This window comes from Monopterus albus, unplaced genomic scaffold (assembly GCF_001952655.1).
Source record: "Monopterus albus unplaced genomic scaffold, M_albus_1.0 scaffold159.1, whole genome shotgun sequence".
Taxonomy (NCBI): Eukaryota; Metazoa; Chordata; class Actinopteri; order Synbranchiformes; family Synbranchidae; genus Monopterus; species Monopterus albus.
The window spans coordinates 832,564-851,282 of NW_018128039.1; the positions used below are offsets into that span (position 1 = coordinate 832,564).

General features: G+C 41.6%; 1 protein-coding gene across 6 annotated transcripts in view; it reads right to left on the reverse strand.

Moving 5' to 3' along the window:
• The window catches only part of sgcd (sarcoglycan, delta (dystrophin-associated glycoprotein)), a 241,934-nt gene that overhangs the window by 210,976 nt on the left and 12,239 nt on the right, over positions 1-18,719 (reverse strand). For 2 of the 6 annotated variants that reach the window (XM_020615173.1, XM_020615169.1), the window contains exon 2: positions 13,897-13,968. The exons of the other annotated variants lie outside the window; for them this stretch is intronic. The gene's annotated coding sequence lies outside the window, so the exon portion shown is untranslated. The remainder of the gene's footprint in view (positions 1-13,896; positions 13,969-18,719) is intronic. 6 annotated transcript variants of the gene reach the window in all.

Sequence of the window (18,719 nt, forward strand, 5' to 3'; positions counted from 1 at the left end):
CTCCTCTGGTCCACAGCCAACAGCCCCCTTGCCGACGCTAATTGCGACTAGCAGTAAGGTAGTCAACAGTTTTCCTTACGCTGAGCTCGCCCTCTGCTAGTCACGGCCCACCAAAGTATAATGTGGAACAGTTGTACAACAAGGAAGGCCTCAATCTGGTCAGACTCACAGGAAACCGCGACAGCATCCAGCCAGGTTGTCTGCAATTGATTGTCTTCTTCTTTGTCCAAGTGAGCTCACATACCCACTATAGCGAACAAATTCAAAGCAGCCAACCTGAAACTCAATAAAGGTCACAGCAGAAAATTTACACGAAACAACAAGCAGCGACACACTACAACAACGACGACATGTGTGCGGCCATCTTGGATTCAGCACCTAATCACTATGCTATGATCTTGTACATATGTCATTTGTTCTCAGGGTTTCTCTTGCAGAAGAAATCTTCTACTCTAAAATAATAAATCAAAAACTATTGTACCTTCAAATTAGAGCTAGATTTTGGTGGGTAACAACAGTGGTCCACACACAATGCATCTCCTAAAATGTGAACCAAAAAGGCCTCTGGATTTTTAAAATCAATTGTAATTTGACAGCATTCTGGGAAATGATATTGTAAATATCATTTTCATCTTGGCACACAACACTAAGCTTATTTGCTCTCTTGGGTAGCCTCCCAAGTGCCGGCTGTGCTAAAATGGGACATTAGCAAAGACATCAAGTGAATATGATATAATTGCTCCGGAGCTCATGATTTTTCAATTCCCTTGCACAGACTTTCCAAACATTGATCCAAGCCAATCCACCATCACAATTAAGCCTCACACTCTTTTCACAAGTCCCATAAGACTGTTGCATTCAGCTGAGTAAATTAATTAGATCTTTTCTCATACAGCATCTGTCTGCTGACAAAAACAACTCATTCTCTTGACTCTTGGTTGAAGCAGCTTGATCCCATGAACTAACTGAATAGAAGAAACTATTCCTGACTTTGCTCACAACACACACCTTCAAGTGCACTTGGTACCCAAGCGACATCTCATTCATTTGTACTGTTGTGTACAGTGGTGTGTGAGTAAGCGCTGACTGGCTGGAAGCTGGAGATTAAAACTGACAAGAGACAGGTGAAACACAGTGGCTCTTGTGAGAAAGGTTGTTTTCTTTTTACTGTTGCTAAACTCTATTATAAAAGACAACAATTTACTGTGTCAAACTGTCCCAAAACATTTGAAATATGGCCAGCGAGAATTTGAGGATGTTTTCAATGATTACCCATTTTTAATCCAGGCTCACTCCCTGCTACTCGCTGTCCTATGTATCTTTTAATTTAGAACAACAATCCCTGCAAAATCAGGCATTGAGAAAATGAAAAATCAGGCGGTCATTAGTCAAAGCACCCATCCATTCAACAGATAAATATGACCATCACTCATTCAGTCAGTATTAGCTCATATCCTGCTGGCTTCTGCAATTCAGTCTGGATCACTGCAGCTAATTCAGCCCTCCGGTAAACAATAAGCCGCACATAAACACACAGAAGATTACAGCGCAAACCATGCATTTACACATGTCCATATAAACAAACTCTATAAAGTCTTGAGAAAAATTAAAGGCACTGTTTGCAGTTTCCTGATTTTCTGCAAAAATTTGTCGTAAAATGTGATCTGATCTTCACTAAAGTCACAGATATCAATCAACACAATATTTCTAAGCTGATAAAATCCAAACACTCATGATCTTTCATGTCTTTATTGAACCATTAAACATACAAAGTGACAGTGGAAAAAGTTATGGCAACTGTGTTTTAATAACTGGTTGAACCACCTTTGGCAGCAACAGCCTCAAGCAAGCGCTTGCTGTAGCCGTGGATTAGACCTGCACAATGTTCAGGAGGAAGTCTGGACCATTCTTCCTGAGAGAGCTGCTTCAGCTCAGCCATATTCTTAGGATGACTGGTGTGAACATCTTGAGGTCATCCATGTCTCTGTATTGAGCTGAGGCCTGCTCCACTCCAAAAGAAGGATTGTGTGTCTCAGAAGCCATTCTGTAGGTTTGATTCAATGTTTAGGGTCATTGTCCTGCTGCATCACCCAGCTTGCTCTGAGCTTCAGCTTGCCGACAGCCACCCTGACATTATCCTGTAGGACACCTGGATAAACTGGGGAATTTATTTTCCCTCCACAGTGGCAAGTGGTCCAGGTCCACTGTACTTCATTGTTGGGACGATGTTTTCATGTTGCTACGGGGTTCTTTTTATGCCATACGTAGTGGTGTCTGCTCTTCCCAGATAGTTCTTCTTTCATTTCTGCCCACAGGACATTTTCACAGTAGTGCTGTGGAAGGTCAAGGTGATCTTTGGCAAACTTCAGGCTGCTGCAGTATTGTTTATGGGGAACAGTGTTTTTCTCAGTGGTGTCCTGCCGTGGATACCATGTCTGTTCAGTATTTTGCATGTGATTGACTCATGAACAGAGATGTTAAACTTACATGGAGAGTAGCCACAGCACCACATCGTCTCCATTTATAGAGAGTATGTCTAACTGTGGACTGATCTAGAGTCTGTGGGATGACTCTGTAACTGTTATGGTGAGCCGTGTGTTTAGAGTGGTTTTGGACCCAGTAACGATGCAGAACTCGAACCCAGGCTAGACAAGGAAAACGTCTTTAATGCGTCACAAAAACAAACAAAACAACAGAGCTGGTCTCTTCCGCTGATCTCGGGGCAGCTGGGCACACTGGGTTGACCGGACTACTGTTTCCCGGGGTTGTATAAGAGGCGTAGCTCGCTAAATAAGAACAGACAGTGAGAGAAGAACATGCAGCAGGTATGTATGGTATAGACTATTTCTGGTAGTCACTCTGGGGGCCTGAATAGCTGAGCGTGCCACAGGCCCAGGGAGTAGTCCAGGGAGGGGGAGACTGGTGCCAGAGATCCCAGGTCCTGTGTGTGGGTTCCCTAATGAGGCAGCGCTGGTAGCTGGGTGGTGCGACGTGGGCTGGCGGTGCTGCCCCAGGATCGCTGAGAGGAACACCGAGTGGGCTGGTCTCGTGCTTGGGAGCTCTGCGAGAAGGAGCAATTCACACAAAAAAAAAAAAAACGGCCAAAGCCGACCAGTTCAGAAAACGTAAAGTCCCCAGAAAAACAGTCCAAACCAAAGAAACCCTTTAAAACATGAGAAGGGCACAAAAACCGATGCAACACTACTATGCATGAATACAGTTTGCAGTGTGACGCGAGGAGCACAGATCAAGGAGTAGTTCATAACCCTGAGTTCATGACATGAGCATGAAATGTCATTACTAGCAGGGCAACATATGATAATCTGGCGACAAGGACGCACCAATGCTGACCCTATATACTGCTCCAATAATTGAAAGCAGGTGTGCCTCGCCGCCTGGAACGCACTCTCACCTGTGCGGGGGCGGAGCTGCTGGAACTACCTGTGCCTGCTACCGAGGTACTGGGGGCGGCCCGGGTCACGGATGTAACAGTAACCCTTTCCAGCTACATACAAATCAACAAATCGTGATCCTAGGTCATCTTGCTGGTGTTACTATAAGACTTTTTCCACCATCACTTTTTATGTTTAATGGTTATGTTCAATAAAGACATGAAAGACTACGAGTGTTTGTGTTTCATCAGCTTAGAGATAGTGTGTTTTTTGATATTTGTGACTTTGGTGAAGATCGGATCACATTTCATGACCAATTTATGCAGAAAACAAGGAAACTGCAAACAGTGCCATTAGTTTTTCTTGTACATTCTGGACAAGCTCATTTAACACTAAGCCAAAAGCACAATTATACTGCTCTAACTGCAGTCAGCAAACATTCCAGCCTGCATTTTTAGTATGTGGCTGCAATGCTCATTAGAAGAAAAGAAACCATCAGCAAAATCTTCAGTTCTGACTGGCTTTATAGCAAAACATCTGTATTAAAATGATACACCAGTGTTGTTATGCACTTACATCCGTGTGCTAAAGGCACTTGTGTTTAGCCGGTTACAGTGGCCGGTGTCAGAAGATGGAAATCAAATAATGAACACATTTTACATCCTGAGTGATTTAATTTTCTCTGTGGCTCTGGGGAAGGAGCCGGCAATGATTTCCTTTTCCATGTAAACGCCACCGAACATGAAAATACTTGAATACAAAACACACATGCAGACACACAAGCCCTAACTCTCATTCATATTCACATACAAATAACAGTTTGTAAAATAGTACATCTGCTCACAAAGTTGATTTGGAGAGTCCCTCGTACAAGCGTGGTACAATATTGCTGCAGCAGCTGAAGAGCAAACAAACACAACATGCATGGAAGTGACCACAGAAACTGAAACAGATGCATCTACACACCAATTGATTGATTGAGAAAATTAAATCATCCGATTCATGTACCACCTGTTCCAGACTAAAAAAATGTTTCTAACGTACATCAAGGCATTATGCTTATCCTGAAAGCCTGATACACTATGTGCCATAAAGGATCGTTACTAATTTGGGGAGTTTCATTATGTTATTAGACAGCTGGTAGCAGAGAGATGATGGGCCCTATGTTTCAACAAATGCATGGCGTGAGGCGCGGGTAGCACATCTGTGTTTCCTGATTTCCTACCTGTGCAATGACCATTTTCACAACATGTGCATCACATCGCCTTTTCACCAATCAGCAGCCCGTCGACCTCCTCACCAAATGCTGACCCTGCTCTTTTATGCACATTAAAACCCGGCCCAGGTGTTTTCTCACAACACTGATGATGCTGCCACAGAAAACAGGAGGCAGAAAGCAGGTCAAGCACATTGACAGGTGATTTCAGAGCCCGGATGGATAATGGAGGACTTCAGAAACACCACTTTTAAACCTGTCTTGTATTACAAAACAATAAATTTAGCAATATTAAAGAGATACCCAATGATGAAATACACTGGCCTCATGAAGACAAATTTAAGTACTTTTCCTTTTTCTCCTCACTCTCTTCAGTCTCTGAAGTTCTCATTCTTTCCTTTATTTTCTCGCTTCATATCTGTGACCCTCTATTTCATTGTTGCTTTCAAGTTTCTCTTTTGAACTCGTCTGTCACTCTCTCCTCTTGTTCTCTCACACTTTCCTCTTTGTTCACAGTCTCTTTCCGAGACAATGATCATCCTTCATGAGCCGCTGGCGTTCACACAGTCCAGTACTCATGGTATGCTGATTACACAATACTCCCTCTCCAGTCTGAGAACAGCTTGCTTTGCTCTACTGCAGTAACACAGAGCCGCCAGTGCACATTTCAGTTTGTGAAAGCATTTGGGAAAATAAAAAGAAAACCTCAGACTTTATTGTTTTGTTTTTTTGTTAGTGTTCAGCTACAGCGTTGTGTTCACTCATCAATAAACTAGTTCAATGACAGATGAACAGTTGGGCAGCAACGTGGTCATTTTTCAGAGCCTTGTTGCAAGGTTCAATAATAATACATACATCATAGAATCCATCAGCAGGGCACCGCTGCTTTCCACCTAGGTGACTTATACATTGATTTATAACATCAGAATTATGCAAGCCCCTTCGCCAAACAAGTCGATGCATGTTCTTCAGCCCCACACCCACGTCTGAGCAGTGTGTACACGCTCACAGTAATTCAGTGATAAAGAGAGGCCCGTGTTACCAAACACAGTCCTCTGGGTCCTAGGGATGGGAACCTTTGGCAAAGTCATGATTCGATTCACATTCTTGGTTTCACAATTCAATTCAGAATTATTTTTGATTCAAAAAAAAAAAAAAAAGGGCACCACGGTTTGGCTCTTGCTATGGTTTACTGTCCCGTGCCCACTATTTTAGATTAGATTAGATTAAACGTCAGTCATTACCTAAGTACAAGGCAACATAATGCATATTATATATAGAGAGTATATATACTGCTCAAAAAAATAAAGGGAACACAACATAAAACATCCTAGATCTGAATGAATGAAATATTCTTATTAAATACCATTCATTACATAGTTGAATGTCTTATTTTCCCTTGTGTTCCCTTTATTTTTTTGAGCAGTATATATTTCCTCAATAGCTTCTAATGTTTTTAGAATTTCTTAAATTATATTTATATTGATAATACCTTGTCTGTCACTTTTCTGTTCTTAACACCGAGTGCCTTGTTTCTATCCCTTTGCTGCTGTAGCCTTTTGAATTTCACCATTGAGGGACTAATAAAGGTTCATCTTATCTGATCTTAGATGGCTTTAAAGCTGTTTCTATGTCTCCAACCACCCATGAAAGCCTCTCTACTAAAGATATTCAGACAGCTGTCTCAAAGCCGGGCTACAGTACATTTGTTTAAAATGGAAGGTTTATCTAGATGTCTACTGCAGTTTATGCTTCATCAGTTTCATATGATTTCAGTATATTTCAGTGAGAAGCAAGTCCCAGATGTACATTCAAATGCAGGTTTTTAAAATTCTGTTCAAATAACGGTTAGACTGTACATGGCTTTCCTATTTAGCCACACTTAGCTCAGTTTTTATTCTACGTCTAGACATGTTTTTACCTGCAGATCAGTGCACACTGAGACTAGTCATTTCAAAAACGGCACCACTTATTCAGGAACAAAATGTCTCTCTTCTCCTAACATTAAATCACATGTTTGCTTTGTGGCCCTAAGCTATCAGATACTACAAATTCCTTTTGGGGCCCAGCTCTTCATATGAAGCTTGTAGCACAGACAACTGTCAGCCAGCCTCATTTTGTCATCAGACTAAGGCGCCATCTCTCCCTTTTTCCATTTCACATAGGTTCAGTGCATGGGAGTTCTTACCAGCCAGTGATCACCTTAGCTGAAAGATATTTTAATCACCTACTGTATACTCAAGACTCCAATTTAAGGTTCAAGGGGATATAGGGCTCCATCCATCCATCCATGTGTATATTGAAAGGAGTGACGCCAAAAGTCTATATTAAATTATGTCCGCGCATTCATGTTAATTTGTTTCTTCCATGATTGAAGGATAGTTATGTGTTGTGGCTCATTATTAAATCCATTTGCTTTGCTTATGTAATCCATCAGCTCCCTTGAGCACCTGCTTCTCTGTCTCACTACACTGTCTGTTCGTCCAAGTCTCTCTACACGGCAGCTTTCCTAACCTTCAGATCGACCTCGTGCTGGCTTTTGTTCTTCTCTACAAGACAAATCAATTTCTCAAAGGACTCAAACTCTTAAGTGAAATCAGTTCCAAGCTGCTAATGCAGGCTGTCAGTGTCGCTCAGTGGCAAGGGCAGATAAAGCCATTTATGGAGAAGACAGGAGATGGGAGAGATGCTCTTTTCTTTCCCCGCCTGACCCTTTCTCAGGTCCTCAAAGGGCCGTTTTGTTTAGAGACAGATTTGAGGACATACTCACATAAAGACCTCAAGGTAAACACATTCAAGCCCCAGCTGTCAACATCAAGTCAGTCCAATTTTTACCCCCACCACATTAAATATTCACATCAAACTGGATTTCACTGTTTGCTTTCTAATGTTTACCTTCAAGCATCTGGGGCTTAATGTTGCTGTAGGAAAATAAATGTCCTGTCCCATGCAGTCTTGTCCAGCATTATCATTGTGAACAGCAGCAGCCATTGTCCTGCAGACATTTCATGAATATGATGCAATAGATTCTCATCTTTATAGTGTCACAGGATTAAAGGCGCCACAAATTTTCTCCGTGGTGTACCGGAGGATATTTTTCCCCCCTTAACTCTGTTCCTGATCAGTGACCTGGAAATTAAAAAGACATACTCTATCAGCTTTGGTTGCACACACAGTGCAAGTGCAGCGCAGTTTATGTTCCTACAAAATTAAATCAAAGCTGTGAGCTTTATCAATTTTTCTTTTGCAATATGGTGTGTTGAATATTATTGTCATTTCTGTCTCTGCCAAGCTGAGAAACACTTCAGGAACCAAATCACAATCAATATACATTTGCATACTGAAGATTTATATGGCTCAGTATACTGGTGTACAGTACAGAAGTGTCCTTGTGAATGACTATAAAGAAAATGTTCTGCCTGTGTTTCTGAATCAACCTGCTGGCTGCCTAGACTGGACTGGGGAAACGGGTTAAAAACCTTTAGTTGTTTCCCCATGCAGCAGACTGCATGTTTTTTCATCATGGTTCAAAGAGTCTCTGATGATTCCTAAAATACCCCCAGAACACAGGGAAGAGTTTTTAAATTAGGTTTAAATGGGGTTTTTCAACCATTGCCAGTTAATTATCTTTTAAAGAAACCAATAATTACCATTGTGACGGCACAAACTGACTAAGTCTGTGTGGTGCAATATAAAATAAGCTAAAAACTACCAGAAGCCTGTGATGGATCCCTCTTGGTGTCGTCAGTTCCTGTTTGATCAGTACTTGAGGTGCTGGTTGTAGGAACATTGACCTGGAATGCACTGGATTAAATTGCTAAAATAGTAAACTTGCCTACATTCAGATACAGATTCTCTGAGGAGATACAACCACATGGAGCAGTTCTTCTGCAGGTCACAGGTTTAGACAGTTTCAAAGCAGATCCGCTCACCTGCTGGATATTTAAAGACATCAAATCCATGTGAGGTCCTGAAAATGAGTAGGGACTGTTGCTGGGTGATTAATGGAAAGGAAGGGAGCCTCCACTTTCCCTCGTCCCCCAGAGAGCATGGCCGCTCACAAAGAGTTTTACAGAGCAGAATACTGTCAGTGATGAATAAGAAGAAACATCTACGGTGAATTCAGAAATGCTTCTTTTATCTTTGTCTGTGCAGATTCTCAGTCATCCAGGTCATAGTAAGCCGAAAAAAAAATTAGAAAAAAATCAACTGAACTACATTTATAGGTCGGCGATGTTTCACCTCTCATCCAAGAGGCTTCATCAGTTCTTTTATCTTTGTGTTTATGTTTGTCGAGAGATACAATGTTGCCCTGGAGGCTAATTGGGCAGGAGACTGGAAGGAAGGAGGAATAAAAGGAAGATCAAGCTAAGAAAATGAACAGAAAGCAACATGAAAGAAAGAAGAAGAAGAAATGGTAGGAAAACATGACAGGAACAAATTAAAAAGGGACAAAAAAAGAAAATGCTCCAAAATGATGGCAACAAGAAAAAAAACTTCAGTTTCATGGTTGTGTGCCTCCTCTAACCAGTCAATTTCACAGGAACAGGACAAGGTCACTGTGACCTTGTCCTTTGACCAACTAAATCTAATCACATCATCCTCGAGTCCAAGTGGACATTTGTGCTAAATCTGAAGAATTTCCCTCAAGTGGTTCCTGAGATAGCACATTTATGAGAATGGGCCAGACAGACAGACAGGTGGACAGACGGACAAACCTGATGTATCCAACTACAGCTATCACTGGCATAGGGGCAGTGTTAGGGAGTAACTCGTTATATTACTTATTATATTTTTAACAAGGTAACTAGCAATCTCTAACATTACATTTTAATAGTAACCTCCACAACACAGCACTAAGGCATCACATATGAAAATGGGAGGAAGGTAAAAAGTAAAGTATGGAGATAATACGACAAGAAAAAAGCAAGTCAAGTCGGAAGGAAGGACAGGAAAACAAATACATATGAAGAGGAAGGCACAGAGGGAAGGAAGGAGTGTAATAAAGAAAGGTGGTTTAAGTGACAACTTAATGGCCCTTTGTCATAGTTAATGCAAAATCTTTATCTGGAGTGTAACTCCAGGATTCTGTTAAGCGTACAGTAAAGAGTGCTTCCCTATGAAATTTAGTGGAGGGTAAGAAAGTCTCCTGTGTTTCAGGGGAAATGGCAAGTGGGCTATGAATTAAAAAGATTTATTATTTTATCCAAACAGAAAGAAAAAGAAGCAAAATGAGCACTCAGAGCGTCAAGTCAACATTCACTCACGTAAATGGGTCCCTTATGAAAAACAAACTGCACATGAAAATGCGCGTGCTGTTGATTTGTCCACACACACACACACACACACACACACACTAAAGTGTCTTTTCCCAGGCTGAACAACAACAGTGAAGGTTTACATCAGACCAACAGGAGCCAATTTGCTGAGATACTGGAAGACACAGCAGCTCATCCTCTAGCACCAAATCAACTTAACAAACCTTTAGGTGATGTTCTCTTCGCTGTAAAGTAGCTGCACATTGCGTACGTGGGTAACCAAAGTGTGTATGAGCTACTTTTTAGATTAAGTATTTTATGAGTACTTGCTGAGGCAGAGAGGGCATCATAAAGAGAGAAACGCCTCAGATTCTTCAGGTCCCTGCTGCAGTATTCATCACGATCTCTCTAGTAAAATTTACCGGACATCTTTTTCGAGTGTCTATCATCGCAGACTTCGTTCTTATCAACGCTCAAACACCACCTGCTGTTTCCCAGTTTCGCTCTTCACGGTCCCTTGAACCTTTCACATCTTCCTGCACTCTAATGTCTCGCCTCCCTGTTGCCATCTTCTGCTTTCTCATCTCACACGCACTCTATGTGTCTTACAGTTAGGTATGCAATGGAAAGAGAGAAAGCCTTTCACCAGTGCAATGCATGGGATAAGTATGGTCATTCAGCACCGACTATACTGAAACCATCATCAGTATTGGATGAAATGAAGCCTCAGGTTGCGTGCAGGTCTGATTCTGCAGTTGGTTCTGTGGGTCAAGTAAAGTCACGTCAGCTTTTAATGTGTATAGGTCAGTATCACAAATCTGACTCAAGGGGCTTTACAATCTGTACAGCATACGACACCTTCTGTCCTTAGACCCTCGAATCAGAGAAGGAAAAATTGCCAGAAGTCCTTCAACAGGGACAAAAAAAATGGAAGAAACCTCAGGAAGAGCAACAGAGCTCTTTGGTCAGAGTTTTAAAATATTTTTCTCTAATATTAAATAAGTACCATAGAAGTTATTTTTAAAAAGTTGTTTAAGGGTGAGTTTCACATTTAAAATCTCAGTTAATCTGCTTCGTTGGGACTGTTAGTGTAATTTGTTCTCATTTGATTCACACTGATGCAAACAAGAAAACAGGCATCCTGAAATCAGGTTCTGAATCACAAAACAAACTAAAGGCAAAAGTCAGACAAATGATCTCTGCTCTGTTAAATTCAATTTGCTGGGAGCTGCCAGTGCAGTGAAAGGATCTTTTGTCTAAGACAAGCAAACAACCCACCCCCCGGATTCAATTCATGGAAAATCCTGATTAGACTATAACTGAGCCCTACCCTTTTGAATCCAGTGAAAAAGCACAAACAAGACCGCATACACATTTCTCAGGGGAAACAACAAAAACTATCATCATACAAAAACATCCAAGGTCAGCAGAGTATTTTGTGTTCATGTGGGATACCACTGGTCACTGTAAGAAGCCATCTCACACCTTTTCTCAATCTTTAAAGACAAAAACATGCCTAATTTGAGTCTCAAATACAACAATATAAAAAAGGAGACAGCAAATCCTCACATGGTATCGCAGATGCATAGATAGCTCTTTATTGTCATTAGAGCTGCATCCATCTAATTATTTTAGAAATCAAGTATTCCACCGATCAATCGAGTAATTAATCAGGAATCTGTCACTCTCATCCACGGGCTATCTAGGTGTGCTACATGTCAGCTACAATCAGCTAAGGTCAGCCATTCTAAATTACCACAGACAGTAAAGTGAGATCTAAAAAAGGTAAGCAACTTTTTAGCCAAACAAAACAAGAAAAGATGCAGGTAAATGCAGCGTTACCATTTGCGTGCACACAGAATGTGCTACATTTCCATCACTGATGTGAGATCGACTGATAGTTTTACCAGTGAAGACTCACTCTGTTGGAGTTGTTGGAACAACAGAGAGACCCTCAATTCAGTCTGATTATTCAGTGTGTTACAGAGTGATGCCTCTTTACCTCATAAACAATCTTTGGCTAACAGCAGACAGCATTGTCTGTTTGTCCACCAGCTGCATTGAGGTTACAAACACGAAAACAGCCACTTTCATTTTGTCCTGTCTTCAGTTTAAGTCGTGGAGTTGACTCAGATCTCAAAATGCAACCCTAAAATAAATAAACCACTAGAAGAGGTGCAGGCCAGTACTGGGCCATCAAAAGTGTCCATAGCCTCAGTGAACCATTTACATGAGAATTACTCTGGAACAAAGGCTCTGCATGATGCTAGAACAACATATACGTGGGAGAGAACCACTAAAGTTCAAACTGACTCCATCACTGCTTTAAGTCCAGTGAATCTTTACTTGTTAATCATACAGCTGACAGCAAGGACAAGGCTTGTGTAGCCCAATAACAAATAGCTGCACTTAAGGCCAATCTCAACATTTGAGCCCCAGAACTGCCAGAGGCAAAGAGGTAGGATATAAGAACCCTATGGAAAAGGTCCTAAAAGTACAATATATCAACCACACTTACAAAAATGGCTTCAAAGGTTGGTCATGCTGGGTCATTTTAAGTAGTTACCTGAATTTACCGGAGAACAAAACAGGCCAAGATGTTAGTTCTCACAATATGCCCCAGCAGATAGAACCCAACAGAACTAAAATAAGACACATCATCTGGCACCAAAAGGTGCAGACGCATCTGTCAAATGCTATGATTATTAAATAGTCTGGAAAATCATCACAGCATCTGCCAAACACACAAACTGTATCTAGACAGAGGACAGCCAATTCAGCTGAACCCAAGACCAGGTCAACAAATAGAGCATAGATAAGACTGATGGATATCTGGCATGGTAATATAGTTACCTCAGAGATCAAGGTACCTTTCCTGACTATATTGCAAGTTCTCCAGCATAAAGAGATCTCCTGCATTACAGCTACTGATGAAAAATATGTGAATAATAAAAAAGTTAAGTGACTTTGGAAGGTGCTGTTCCAACACAAGCCTCCAGAATAACATCAGTGCTCCTTGACACAGATGGAACTCAACCTCAAGGTTTTGTTTTGTTTCTTCTTTATACGCTGAAAAAGACCTGGACGAGGTTTTTAGGTCGAAGATGTTTCACCTCTCATCCAAGAGGCTTCATCAGTTCTGCCCAACTGGCGTTGAATCGGAGATATTTATCCCCATCGGTGGCGTTTCATCTTTAAGGTCTTCAGATTAACTTAAATCGAGTGATTGGTCCAACTAACACTGACGAGCACTGGTCCAAAAACTACAGCAGACCTCCAAATGTAGTCATCTTCAAGTTTGACTTTCCTTCCACAGACGTGATCCAGTAACACCATCTGATGTGTGAACATCTCACTGACAAATATTAGTTCAGACACAGGGTGTGATATTCTTTTAGTCGTTTGTGCTCCTTGATTCAGTAGAAGCAGCCGGCATCACAGACCTCTGCAAACCACGAAAAAACACAAGAGGGTGTAAAATCCAGCATGAGAGAAAATGAAAACCTGGATTTTAGAGACAAAAAATAAATCATTAAATGAAAATATTGAAGCCTCCTCTCCAGTTGTTGTTCATTTCAGACTGCAGACTCCTGTGCACTCATACAAGCAGGCTGATCAAGTCGGTGCAAAGAGATGCCAAACGCTCCATGATTCTTGAAAGCCACTTAACACTAAACACCTCTGGCTTGCAATGCCATTCTCTTCTAACCAGCTCCTGAGCAGGTTAGAAGCAGCAGCACACATCGCTACAGACACTGGATGGTGCATAGTAAACAGGACAGTGCCAGTCATGTCGACCACACAAAACTGGAAGCAGAGATAGCAGCTCGATAGCAGATGTAGTTTCTTTTAAAAAATAAGCACCTAGCAGACCAAGAGAATAATCCAGCAAAGCGAAATCTGCCACATCACTGAGACCGAATCACCCTTACATCCAAAGTACAAGATTAGTGTTGCTCAGAAGGAGCAGGAGAGAGGGACAATGGCTTCAGGAAGCAACACAGCAAAGTCAAAGTAAAAGCAGCCTTACCTCTTAGTCAGACGCCAAAATCTCAGTCGTGCTCACGTCAAAAACCATAGGGCTGGTTTAGCAGTGGTGCTCCTAGATATACAAAGATACAGGAATTTTCAGCTCATCAGAAAGGAACTCTGAGGATCTCCAATTTATTCAGAGCCTTTCTGTGAATTAGAGACAATCTCAAGTCTAGCTTAAAGGCTGGAGTCCAGTAGAACCAGCAGCAGATGGCTCATTTCCATGTGCAACACAGGTGCTTCTGTGACCGGGCTGCCTGAGACTGCGATATGGCCGGGGCAGAAAAGTGGAGAGCATCAGCAAGAGTACTGACAGTTGCAGTAGCAATATTCCTGACTGTGAATAGAACAGAGCATTCTTCAGTGGAGAGATAATAATAAGAAGAAGGAGATCCAGCACACCAAAACTGCAGAGCGCACAGCCAGCGCAGCACTCTCTGTCACTTAAATCCCCCCAAAATGAACTGATGCTATGCAGGAGGCAGGCAGATCAACAGAGCACAGAGGAAAAAGGTGCTGTTGCATCAACATTGCTCTGAGTCTAGTTTTCTTTTCTCAAGAAGAATAAGAAAATTCATCAGCAGAGCTCCAACAGAATCACCACCAAAATCATCTCCTCTCTGGAGATCCTCAAGTCTGCACAGGACTGAGTGTGACTGAGAAAGAGAGGGGAAACAGCAAGAGAGGGGAGAGTGTATGCATGCATGCATGCGTGCATCAATGTCTGCTAGGAGTGTGTGCAATAGAGGAGGAGAGGCGGCAAGAGAAGAGTGGAGAACGGCAGACGGGCAGGAGGCTGCGAGCGCAAGTGGAGACGGAGAGCGATGTGAGACAAGAGGAGGATGCTCAGATAGGAGGAGGAGGAGGAGGAGGAAGAGGGCTAGGGGAGATGCCTGAGAGAGAGCGTGAAAGAGAGAGAGGCACAAAGTGAAAGAGAGAGAGCAGCTCACACTGTCAGTGACTATATTAACAGTGCTGAGGAGGAGGAGTTTTCCTTGCAGTAGTGGAGGGGTATCATAATTTGAAACCTAAAAGAGAGAGAAAGAGACTAGATGAGTGAGAAAGAGAGTGAGAGGACGCAGAGACAAAGAAAAGGATGAGAAAGGAGTAAGACAAGGCAGAGCAGAGAATCAGGCTGCTCAGAGGTTAAAGAAACCTGCAATAGCGACGTCTGTTGAGAGAGAGAGAGAGCACAGCGAAGTAGTGGAAAGAGAAAGGAAAGGTTGTGGTGATGGTGTGTGTGCGCGCGTGTGTGTGGAGTCCCCAGCTGCAGTGGTGTTGGCACACCGTCAGCCCTCGTCTCGCCAAGGGCCACAAACATTGATTAGAATATTTAAAGACGCACATGCACCTAAAGGAAGCGCACGGACACATAAGGGCCCTGCCACACGCTCAGACACTCGGCAGCCACGTATTTGCACAAACTGAATCCACAAACTTGTATTTATATGCCCTTTGTACACCTTATTATTGGGGGTTTATTTATTATGAATGAACTGTATTTGTTCTATTAATAGTTCCCTTTTTATTTTGATTAATAATTTACTTTGTACTCTGCAGACTATTTATTCTGTTATCTTATGCATTGATCAAGTACTCAAATTCCATTTTTAGTGTGAAAATAATGATTCCTATTATGTTTATTGTATATTTAATTCATTGTATTATATTTCATGTCTATAACTTTTTTCATTTTTCCCCATGTGCATTTTTTACCATACTGTATATGTATTGAAATATCAAACACACTGAGTTTACTTGCACTGAAATGCCAAACATAAATACAGCCACCGTGCCATGCCTTCGGACATTTTAGTGTTGAAATACTTTCTTGTCAGAGTTCACTGGTGGGGAACACATACATATATATTACAACCCAGGCAGGACAAGACTCTGAAGAACAACTGGAACAACAATAGAAGTGGGATCCTCATCCACCACACCCCCTCCACTGGGGGGCACAGCCACTGATACGAGGCAGAGGATAATGGATAAACCGGCTACAGTTAGCCCCAAGTCCGATTACCAAGGCTCAGTGAAAAAAGGGCATCAGATAGTACGCTAGCAGGTGCCAACAAAGCTGACACTCCCTACTACCACCATAACTCAGACCAGTCAAATGGCATAGGGCACCACTGCTGTAATCCTGGAGATTCTTGGCTACACGATCAAGAAGAAACTTCCTGCCAATCACCAGATATAGAAAATCTGAATTTTATTCATGCCATTACGTTAAAAGTATCTTTGGTATTTCTGTACTGCAGCTTCATCTCTTATCCTCCGAGACGGTTGTTGTCTTTAAAGGAACTCTATGTCCTACAGTGAGCAAAAATTAACACCCATGCACAGTCTGTGCACATCTGTACCCACACACATGCACACAGTCTACCTGTGCACACAGAGCCTAATTTTCTGAGACTTCTAGCACAGAAGTGATCAATACTTGTTATGAAAATAGCTGCCCTGATGTTTAAAGTGACTGAGTGAAGAAAAAGCATAAAAACGTTGCTTTGGGCACAATTAGTTTCATTGTTGAGACACATTCATCAAAAACTTGATCCTGTCTTGAGTGTAGTGCAACAAACAGCACAGGCAATTATAAAGACATGCTTCTGTAAGCAGCCGTCGATATCAACAGCTGGAGTCGCTGCCCACCGCTAATTAGTCACTACAGACCTTCCTCGATGCTCATCAAGACAAGATCGAATGAAGGGGATCATTACTGGTGACCTTTACCCATAGCTACTTAATAAACTGGTTTGTACCAACATATCAGAGGTACTTTTAGTCTGAGAGCATGAATATAAATGCTGTTTTTGTGGTATCACAAAAAAGGCACATCACAGCCTTAATGAATATAAATGCTGTTTTTGTGGTACATATGTTATCACAAAAAAGGCACATCACAGCCTTCAAATCTTACAAAAAAAATCAGTTTGGGAGTTTGAAAGCACTTTCAAAATACAGCAGACTGTTTTTATGTCAGTGAACCGTACTTCAGAGGTCTGTTACTGAACAGCATCCAGCTGTACAGCTCTGCGAAGCCTTTCACCACACTGCTACTTAGTGTTTATTAGTATTAGCTGTATGAGCCAGATGTGTCTAATACATTTTCCACAGAACTGAGAGTCAGCTTTCTAGTTGGGTTTGGACATTCCGAGCAAGCTCTGGCCTCAAACTGAACTTTTAGCAGATTTCAGCTATTTACTTGTTTTTCCAACTCATTTGATTTTATCTACAATAACTGATGGGATAAACAATTAGATAATGATGGAGTGAATTAGCGTTTGAGCCTTTCTATCTTTTCAGATAAAAAAATACATGTTTATTCCATTCAAAACTCAAAACGAACACAAAGGCAACACTGCAAAACATCATCAGCAATCCAAAAGTAGTCCATTATCGGTCCCTAGTCTTTTCTTTTTCTAAACAATATGCCAAGCACACTAAAGCCATTTTAGAGTTCTGCAATAAAAGGCAGTTCAAGATTTTTCTAGAAATGTCCTCAGATAAAACCATCACCACCTTACTAGAAGATTTAGTTTTTATTTTAACAATCACCTTTGGATAAGATGCCAATTTTTGGCCAGTAGTGACCTTTACAGACTGGAGATGGAAGTAAACGCGGGCAGATGGCTGAGAAGGAAACTGAGAAACAAAAGGTAAAAATCATGGAGGCACAAGAGACACACATGAAGTAGAAGTGAACTGGTTGTGGGTAAAGAGCGCAATGCACCAGCAAGGAAGATGATGATAAAGAACGAGACAGATCCGCTGTAAGCAGCTCCCACGAAAGGGACGTATGGGGGGGGACAAGCCACCTTTATGCGGCTTGTCCTAGTTTGGCATCTTCTCCTTGCTCTGGTGCGCCAAGTTGCAGTTTGCTCAATACTACCCCAGTGGTCATGGATACACACTTCAACTGGTCTACTAGCCTACTAGCCTACTGAGAGCCCTGTTTCCGGTCAGCACTGTCACCACCCACAGAAAGGTACTGCTGCCGAGGGGGTGCTACAACACTGATGTTCCACTAGTTTCATTTACCAGATCCAACTACTACAATAATATATTATCTCATAAAAGGCCTGCTACGCTCTCTTTTATATACTTTATTTTAAAAAGGTGATTTATTATTTAGTACAGGGCATGTATTCCATCTGATTTCTTCTTCTTTCTTTTTTTTAGATTGTATCATGGACTTATATCACACCATGACTTTTTGGTATTGTTACATCCATACCTCACTCTCGAGTAGAACTGGCATTGTTTGGCTTTGATCCTAGCAAAATTCTCTAAAATACAAACTATTTTGCCTGTTTAAAAATGGCTTTTTAATTTATTTTTACAGCACACACAAAACGCCAATGACCTTATTTCCATTTATGTCTCATTGATTTGCAACAGCTGTAAATCTTTCCAGAGTGAATAATAAAGACAAAAGTGAGCATGACACTAAAACTGTTTCAACAAGTGCAGCGGCATGAGGCTTGTTCCTCAGAGAGAGCTGCATTATGCATAAACACCTCACAGCATTCGTGTCGACAATTTTAGCTGCATGAACGGTGACCACGTTCAGCAACACACTGCAGCAAGGATCCCTTTACCTCCCTTTCATTCTCCTTAGAAAGCAGAAGTAATTCGTTTGTTTTTTATTTTTAAATGGGGTTGATGATTGCACTGAAGTTCTCAATGGCATCACCTTCATCATCAGCTTCATTGCTGTTTCTGATTAGCTGTTTAATGGGTTCACGTCATTATGTTCAGAGACTCTGGGAGTCCCAGTTGCTCTGACTGAATTATGCAGCCGCTCCAACTGAGGGG